This window comes from Babylonia areolata, chromosome 20 (assembly GCF_041734735.1).
Source record: "Babylonia areolata isolate BAREFJ2019XMU chromosome 20, ASM4173473v1, whole genome shotgun sequence".
NCBI classification, from domain to species: Eukaryota; Metazoa; Mollusca; class Gastropoda; order Neogastropoda; family Buccinidae; genus Babylonia; species Babylonia areolata.
The window spans coordinates 10,309,927-10,319,760 of record NC_134895.1 but is presented as its reverse complement, the minus strand read 5'-3'; positions in this window follow the sequence as shown (position 1 = coordinate 10,319,760).

Genomic DNA, 9,834 nt, shown 5'->3' with positions numbered 1-9,834 from the left:
TGTATTAGAACTTTTTTTTCATGCACCACGCATTGTGGAACTGATTGAATTTACCAACGAGCTGTGGCAGCATCAGTTATGATCCAGTGATCAGGGTTCAACGCCCTGTTTCAGCATGGTGTTGTGTCCTTATAGTAGTATTTTTTATATGATAGTCAGTTGTGTCCAACTATGACCATCAGAACAGCAGAGGAGGCAACTGCTGTTCCGACTATTTGGGCTAGAATTTGATTATAGTGGAGAGCGTCTTGCCCGAGTTACATCCCCACTCTCTCGGCCAAGAGGGTTTTTGGACAGTCGGCGTTGGAATGGTTCCCAAAGGCCAACTCGCCTACAAGGCTGCAGCACTAAGAGCCAGTGCAATTTTGTCTCCTAGTTTGAGAGTCATAGTCCTTCACAAAAGACGAAGCTGTAAATGGTTTCCCATTGACTGGAGAAACCATTGATAATACAGCTCTCACTTTGCTGTTGGCCCAAATATAAACTTATGTCAATCTGTGATATAAGCCAAGTGTTGTGTCCTTACAGTAGTAGTAGTAGTAGTAGTTGTGGTAGTAGTAGTAGTAGTAGTAGGGACTGGATTTTGGCCTTAGGCCTCGCAGCCTATTTGTGTGCCCTCATTATTTTTCAACTTTGTTTAGGTCTGATTGCATGCCTATCTTATAAAATAACATTATATTCAGTTTACACCAAAGAAAAGGTCTTTCAATTTAGGGTCTTCATCTAGGATTTTTTTTGTTTTTTTTTTAAGCCGTTGATACCTGGTGCATATTTTGTGTTAGTAGGCAGCCCATTCCAAAAATGAGCAATTCTGAAAGCAAAACAAAACTTTCGTTTGTTGGTACAGCAGTGCCTGATAAAAATCTCACCTTCATTATTTCTAGTGTAATCAATTTCTGAGAATTTGAAAAAAAAGCATGCACATTGATATCATCATAATTATGGAATATTTAAAAAAAATGAAATTAGGTCTTCTCTGATGCTGCATCCTTTGAGTGAGTGTAATTGGAGGTTATGTAATTTTTCTGTATAGTTTTTAGTTTTAGCATTCTCAGGATTTTAGTAACTCGTCTTTGTACATTTTCTATAATTTTTTTGACTGTCTCTTGAGATGAGGACTCCAAATTACATTAATTACATTACAGATTACATTGGGGAAAGGGACTTCACTCTGATTTTCCTCGCTCCACCCAGGAGTGAACAGGAACGTGACCAGGGTTTGTGAAGGTTCAAATCTTCCTAAACAGCAGGAGAGAAATGGGCCCTGTCTTCCTAAGCCCTGCCCTGAACAGAGTGAATGGTGTGAATTCACTGATCCGCTGGTGATAAGAAGAAAAGTCTTATTTATTTATTTTTTTTTATTTTATTTCTTTCTCCAGTACTGAAATTTGCTTTATGTTGAAGGTTTAGGAACACTTTTTGTTGTTGTTGTTGTTGTTGAAACAGGGGGTGAAACTGTTTTTGTTTCCTTCTTTCTGATTCGATCTGAGACCAGTGCAGATTTGTGTGTGTGTGTGTGTGTGTGTGTGTGTGTGTGTGTGTGTGATGTTTTCTCTTCTTGTTTATTTAATGTGTACTGTGAACATTTTTTATTGAAGTTTGTTTGATTTTCTTTTGTTTCTTATAATGTTTCATCTTTTTTTTTTTTCTCCATATGATATCTTAATTTCACAAATTTGATGGGATTTTTATTACACTTTTTATGTGAAATGTGGATAGAGAGAGAGAGAGAGAATATAACCCTCTTGTCATATTTGAGGCCAGTAAAAAAAAAAAAAAAGAACAACATGAAAATGTACAAGATATTGATGAATATTGCACGGATAGATGTCCAAGATATCGATGAGTATTGCCTGAATGGGTGTAGAAAATATTGATGAACATTGCCTGAATGGGTGTAGAAAATATTGATGAATATTGCCTAAAATGAGTTCTAGTATGATGCAGGAGTAGATGTGCACATCACTCCACCAGAGGGTATATTAACCCCTCGACTGCTGACCTTTGTTGAAGCGAGATCAGCGTGGCGTCAGTCTGAAGTGCCGTCACTACTTTTTGCGTGCACTTACCGTTGATGTGACCGATCTTGCTAGCTGAACAACAACAGCATTGCAGCAGTCCTATAAAAGGAAGAAGCCCAAATATGGAATGGTGACTGGCATCCTGGCGTGTGAAGCGTCTTGTCTGTCAATGAGGTGACGGCCCTTCACCGACAAGCCATCTCCTGAGCACACGCGTACGTGCACGCACACACACACACGCACACAAAACACACGCACACACAGCACACACACGTGCGCGCGCACACACGCACACGCGTACACACACACACACATACACACACACACACGCGCGCGCGTACGTGCACTCACATACACACACACACACACACACACGCACACACATGCACACACACACGCACACGCACGAACATGCACACACACACACGCACACACACATACACACAGACACATACGCACACGCACACACATACACACACGCGCACACACACACACACACACACACACACACACACGGAGCTTTGTTTTGGGTCAGAGGGTTGTGTGTAGGGGAGGACTGTACACGATGTGAATGGCTCCACAGCCGTGCATGGACAGTCGTTGTGTTGTGTGTGCAGGGTGTGGACTGCACACGATGTGAATGGCTCCACAGCCGTGCATGGACAGTCGTTGTGTTGTGTGTGCAGGGTGTGGACTGCACACGATGTGAATGGCTCCACAGCCATGCATGGACAGTCGTTGTGTTGTGTGTGCAGGGTGTGGACTGCACACGATGTGAATGGCTCCACAGCCGTGCATGGACAGTCATTGTGGTTTGTGTGCAGGGTGTGGACTGCACACGATGTGAATGGCTCCACAGCCGTGCATGGACAGTCGTTGTGTTGTGTGTGCAGGGTGTGGACTGCACACGATGTGAATGGCTCCACAGCCGTGCATGGACAGTCGTGTGTGCAGGGTGTGGACTGCACACGATGTGAATGGCTCCACAGCCGTGCATGGACAGTCGTTGTGTTGTGTGTGCAGGGTGAGGACTGTACACGATGTGAATGGCTCCACAGCCGTGCATGGACAGTCATTGTGTTGTGTGTGAGGACTGCAGACGATGTGAATGGCTCCACAGCCGTGCATGGACAGTCATTGTGTTGTGTGTGCAGGGTGACGACTGTACACGATGTGAATGGCTCCACAGCGGTGCATGGACAGTCGTTGTGTTGTGTGTGCAGGGTGAGGACTGTACACGATGTGAATGGCTCCACAGCGGTGCATGGACAGTCGTTGTGTTGTGTGTGCAGGGTGTGGACTGTACACGATGTGAATGGCTCCACAGCCGTGCATGGACAGTCGTTGTGTTGTGTGTGCAGGATGTGGACTGCACACGATGTGAATGGCTCCACAGCCGTGCATGGACAGTCGTTGTGTTGTGTGTGCAGGGTGTGGACTGCACACGATGTGAATGGCTCCACAGCCGTGCATGGACAGTCTTTGTGTTGTGTGTGCAGGGTGTGGACTGCACACGATGTGAATGGCTCCACAGCCGTGCATGGACAGTCGTTGTGTTGTGTGTGCAGGGTGTGGACTGCACACGATGTGAATGGCTCCACAGCCGTGCATGGACAGTCGTTGTGTTGTGTGTGCAGGGTGAGGACTGTACACGATGTGAATGGCTCCACAGCCGTGCATGGACAGTCATTGTGTTGTGTGTGAGGACTGCAGACGATGTGAATGGCTCCACAGCCGTGCATGGACAGTCATTGTGTTGTGTGTGCAGGGTGACGACTGTACACGATGTGAATGGCTCCACAGCCGTGCATGGACAGTCGTTGTGTTGTGTGTGCAGGGTGAGGACTGTACACGATGTGAATGGCTCCACAGCCGTGCATGGACAGTCATTGTGTTGTGTGTGCAGGGTGAGGACTGTACACGATGTGAATGGCTCCACAGCCGTGCATGGACAGTCATTGTGTTGTGTGTGCAGGGTGTGGACTGTACACGATGTGAATGGCTCCACAGCCGTGCATGGACAGTCATTGTGTTGTGTGTGCAGGGTGAGGACTGTAAACGATGTGAATGGCTCCACAGCCGTGCATGGACAGTCATTGTGTTGTGTGTGCAGGGTGTGGACTGCACACGATGTGAATGGCTCCACAGCCGTGCATGGACAGATGTTGGTCATTGTGTTGTGTGTGCAGGTTGAGGACTGCACACGATGTGAATGGCTCCACAGCCGTGCATGGACAGATGTTGGTCATTGTGTTGTGTGTGCAGGGTGAGGACTGTACACGATGTGAATGGCTCCACAGCCGTGCATGGACAGTTATGTCGGTCATTGTGTTGTGTGTGCAGGGCTGGATTTTGTTTTGTCCGCACACCTGGGCACATTTTTGTGTGTGCATAATGTGATGTTGTTGTTTTTTAATTTTTTTTAATGTTTAACCTGTCTGTGTATTGCTCAAGACTGCATGCTCTGGTTCCAGTAATGGTGTTTTAAAGAAAGTGTACATACATTTTTTTCCCTTCTTTTTCTTTTTAACGTAGAAACTTGTACAGGAAGGTGATTGTAAAGTGTGCTGTTTCAAGGACCTTCCCACCCCCACCACCCCCACCCCCACTGTATTTTGCATGGATGGTTCGTGTTTTTCAGTGTACCTCGGATTACTTATTTGGAAGTGAAGTTAAGTCAGTCTCAGCACTAAATCCTGGCACCCCCGCCCCCACCCCGCCAACTCCCCTTCCCCCCCCGCCCACCCCCCCTCCCCCCCATCTCTGACACTATGAAAAGTGTTTGTACATGTATATATGTATACATCGCCATGTTGCACAAAGACTGCATCATTAACACGGTTTGAATTTGAGTTTGAATTTGTGCTGGTTGATTGTTTTTCTTTCTGGTTTGGGTTACTCCATGCGTTAGACATTTTCTGACCCTGATGTTTAATTTTTTTTAAATATATATTTTTTTAATTGTTGTTTCTTTTTTCATGTGCAGTCTGTGGTCAGAGGGTCGGTGCATAGAACTGCACAGAAAAAAAAAGTATTTGTTCTTTATAAAAGAAATTGGCATTTATTGAAACTTGCCAAAGAAATGTGGTTGGATGGATAGATAGAGAAATTTTGGTGAGGCTGGTTGACTGACAGAGATCGTGTGATATTGTTTACTAACAGCAGAGAGGGAGGTAATAGGTATTAAAGCTTACCTGGAGATAACTGAATAGATAGGTATTAAAGCATACAGAGAGCACCCGGAATTCGTAATTTCCATTTCCCGAGCACTGATATTTCTGGAATGGCCTGTTCTTTCCAGTCTGTCTTTGCTAATCTACATCTGCTATATATATATATATATATATGATAGTCAGTCGTGTCCGACTATGACCATCAGAACAGCAGAGGAGGCAACTGCTGTTCCGACTATTTGGGCTAGAAATTGATTATAGTGGAGAGTGTCTTGCCCAAGTACATCCCCACTCTCTCGGCCAAGAGGGTTTTAGGACAGTCGGCGTTGGGATGGTTCCCAAAGGCCAACTAGCCCACAAGGCTGCAGCACTAAGAGCCAGTGCAATTTTGCCTCCTAGTTTGAGAGTCATAGTCCTTCACAAAAGACTAAGCTGTAAATGGTTTCCCATCGACTGGAGAAACCATTGATAATACAGCTCTCAAATGCTGTTGGCCCAAATGTAAACTTATGTCAATTTGTGATTTTAGCCGAGTGTTGTATAAAGAGCACATAAATACATGAGGTGGGGGGAATCATTCACAGGAGAATGCGTGTAAGCACACAGATGCAGGCTTAAGATATTGATGAAGAAATGGGCACTTAATTATACAGTGACTGATGAAGAATATGCTCTGAAGCATAGAGAGAGACTGATTGACATATTCTAGTCATGCTGAATGCAACATTCAGAAAGAGACTGACGAAGAGACAGATGTCTGTGAGAAAGATCTAGCCAGTGAGAAACGCATACTGCCATATTGCTAGCAGCAAATGAACTGACAGAAAATGATGGGTTGTTTAATAGAGAGTGACTGATAGACAGCGATGTGCATGTGTATAGGCATAAACATGGGAGATTGAGACTTGTGGATTGATAGATTTGTGGATAGACAAATATTGGTGCATAGACAGAGATTTGTGGATAGACAAAGACTGGTGCATAGACAAGAGATCTGTGGATAGACAAAGACTGGTGCATAGACAGAGATTTGTGGACAGACAAACATTGGTGGAAAGACAAATACTTGCTGGTATACAATGATGGGGGATAGACAGACTGGTGGATAGATTCACACAGATTGGAGATGAGGCGGACATAGAAGTTCCATGCAACTGATGTCCCAGTCATGCACACGGGCTTCAGTCAGACAGACAGCCCAGACAAATTTCTTCTTCTGCTTTCGTGGGCTGCAACTCCCACGTACACTCGCATGCACACGAGTGGGCTTTTACGTGCATGACCGTTTTTACCCCGCCATGTAGGCAGCCATGCTCCGTTTTCGGGGGTGTGCATGCTGGGTATGTTCTTGTTTCCATAACCCACCGAACGCTGACATGGATTACAGGATCTTTAACGTGCGTATTTGATCTTCTGCATGCGTTTACACACGAAGGGGGTTCAGGCACTAGCAGGTCTGCACATATGTTGACCTGGGAGATCGTAAAAATCTCCACCCTTTACCCACCAGGCGCCGTCACCGTGATTCGAACCCGGGACTTTCAGATTGAAAGTCCAGCGCTTTAACCACTCGGCTATTGCGCCCGTCTAGCCCAGACAAATGACTAGACAGACAGATGGATTAACAACAGATACAAAAGAGCAAACAGGTCTACCCATGAAAGGATGCATGTTATAGAGAAAAAAATGAACGCGAGATAGAAGGGAAGCAAATTTGGATGGTTGAATTCATGTCATCAAACATATATGGCTTATTTCCCATTTATTTTGTTTAGAAATGTGTTTGAGCATTAAAAAAAAAAAAAAAAAAAAATCATTCAGCCGCTATCTTTTTCTAGTCTCCCAGTTGCTGTTTTTTTGTGTTTTGTTTTTTGTTTTCCATATTTTTATTATCATTTAGTTATTTAATGATGGCGTTTAGATTTGAAGGGGGGTTGCTATATTTAATTTAAACATTAAGTTTTTAAATGGTCAGTTGTTGTGCACCATTTTTATATTGGCTCTGTCATGTGGAAGATAAAATACAGTTCTCTCTCTCTCTCTCTCTCTCTGTGTGTTTGGCTAAATCGGACCAGAAATGAACTTAGCTTTTACTCCGAACTCTTGTCAGACATGTATGCACAGAAAAACTCTTCTGGTGTGGATTTGGCAAGAATATAGGGTGTTTAAGATCTTGTCATGTTGAATCAGAGCTGCACCTAAGTGGTTGCCTGGCCTGTAGTTTCAGTTTCAGTTTCTTAAGGAAGCGTCACTGCGTTCAGACATGTCCATATACGCTACACCACGTCTGCTAGGCAGATGCCTGACCAGCAGCATAACCGAACACGCTTAGTCAGGCCTTGAGTGCATGCATGTATATTTAGGTACCTATCAGAATTGATTTCTTCGACATGATTCTGTTAGAGGACAATGCAATTTTGTTGCCATCGGTTGTTTTATTGACTCACTTGTGTAAACAAAGTGAGTCTATGTTTTAACCCGGTGTTCGGTTGTCTCTGTGTGTGTGTGTGTGTGTGTGTGTGTGTGTCCGTGGTAAACTTTAACATTGCCATTTTCTCTGCAAATACTTTGTCAGTTGACACCAAATTAGGCATAAAAATAGGAAAAATTCAGTTCTTTCCAGTCATCTTGTTTAAAACAATCTTGCACCTCTGGGATGGGCACCAAAAAAAAAAAAAAAAAAAAAAAAAAATGAAGCCTAATTATATGCAAACTGCATTTGCTGTTGTATTTATATTTTTTGTATTCTCTAAACTTGGAACTTTGATCTGATATTCTGACCCAACAACAAGAGCAGTCATTATTATCATTTTTTGTTCAAACAGGAACTTCTTTTGCTAAGCGTGGAAGTTATATTTATTTTGCAAACGTTTTGGTGCAGATAGTAAAAAAGGGAAATTACTCTGTAATTAATGCTAGGGGACTTAAATCGCTTTAAACTGATCTTTCTCATCTTAAACATTACATTTTGAAATTATACTCAATACATAGAAAGCTTGGATTAAAAATTTTTTTTTTTTTTTAAGTGTATCACAAGTGAGTCTTGAAGGCCTTGCCTCTCTTGTTTTCAGTGTGCTGAGTGCGTGCTGCACATGGGAGCTCAGGTTATCATTTCATCCCAGTGACTAGGCGCACAATTTGATTTTCTAATCAAACTTTGGGAGGAAGGGTGTGAGCGGGATTCAGACCCAGACCTTCACGGACTCTCTGTATTAATTGGCAGATCAGCATCTTAACCCATTCTGCCACCTTCCTCCTCGAGCTAGGTTAATATAAACCACAGAAGGTAAAAAAACAACAACAACACCTCTCTTGTCCTTCTGTCTGAAGTATACAGTCAAAATGGGCTAAAAACTCGACAAAGCTTCTGTTAACGCCAAAGACCCAGTTGACATTGTGTGTAGGGTGTTTGTTAACACTGACTGGAATAAAGATTCGGTCTTTGTGAGGTGTTGCGTTGCTGCTGCTGCTGCTGCAGGGTCTTTGAAGGCTCGTGACTTGACTAAGGGGAGTGTACAAACCGTTGAGTCCTCATTCAGTTTGTCATTGTGGTGATGAGGGATGTGGTGAGGTGTGTACGATGAATTATTGCTCTTCACTTGTCACCCAGATTAAATTATATGTATATATATATACATATATAATCCAGATCTTGACAGGCAGTTTTGTTGATTGGAATGTTTAATTATTGATATTTCTTTTTTTTTCTTCTTTTTTGTGTGTGTTTTGTTTCGTTTTTTGGAATGACATTTTTTGACTGAACACTTAAAAGAAAAACATTTTGCATGACACAATGCAATCATTTTGTGCCTTGGACTTGGAGGCTTGACAATGCCGACTATGATGGAATAATAATAATAATACTAAAAAAAAACAACATTAAAGAGAATGTTGTGGTGCATGTGTACCAAGAGAGTGTGCAGCTACTTACATGTTGTGGCGTGTTTCTTTTTCTCTCTGTCTCTCACTCTCTCTCACCCTTCCTTTCTCTCCCTCTCTCTCACTTTCTCTCCCTCTTTCTCTCTGTCTCACACACATACGCGTGCGCACACGCATCCACGCACACACACACACACACACACACACACACACTAGCACGGAAAACTGAACTGATGTGTGCATACAGGAAATGTTGAAAACATACAGTTAATCAAAAGGGTGACTGCTAATTATTGAATATGATTGGGTTATGACGTGACGCACGCGGAGATCAGTAGCATAATCATAGCCATTAATCATATCGTCCAACATATTCATCTGTGTGTAAATCGTTTGCCTGGGATTGCAGCAGCCACATGAGAATTAACTTTCAAATGGAGGATTATAAGCTTCAACATTTGTATTTGTATTTCTTTTTATCACAACATATTTATCTGTGTGAAATTCGGGCTGCTCTCCCCAGGGAGAGCGCGTCGGTATACTACAGCGCAAGCCATTTTTTTTTTCTTGCGTGCTTTAAAAAAAAAAAAAAAAATCCTATGGAAGTGGATTTTTCTACAGAATTTTGCCAAGGACAACCCTCTTATTGCCGTGGGTTCTTTTACGTGCGCTAAGTGCATGCTGCACACGGGACCTCGGTTTATCGTCTCATCCGAATGACTAGCGTCCAGACTACCACTCAAGGTCTAGTGAAGGGGGAG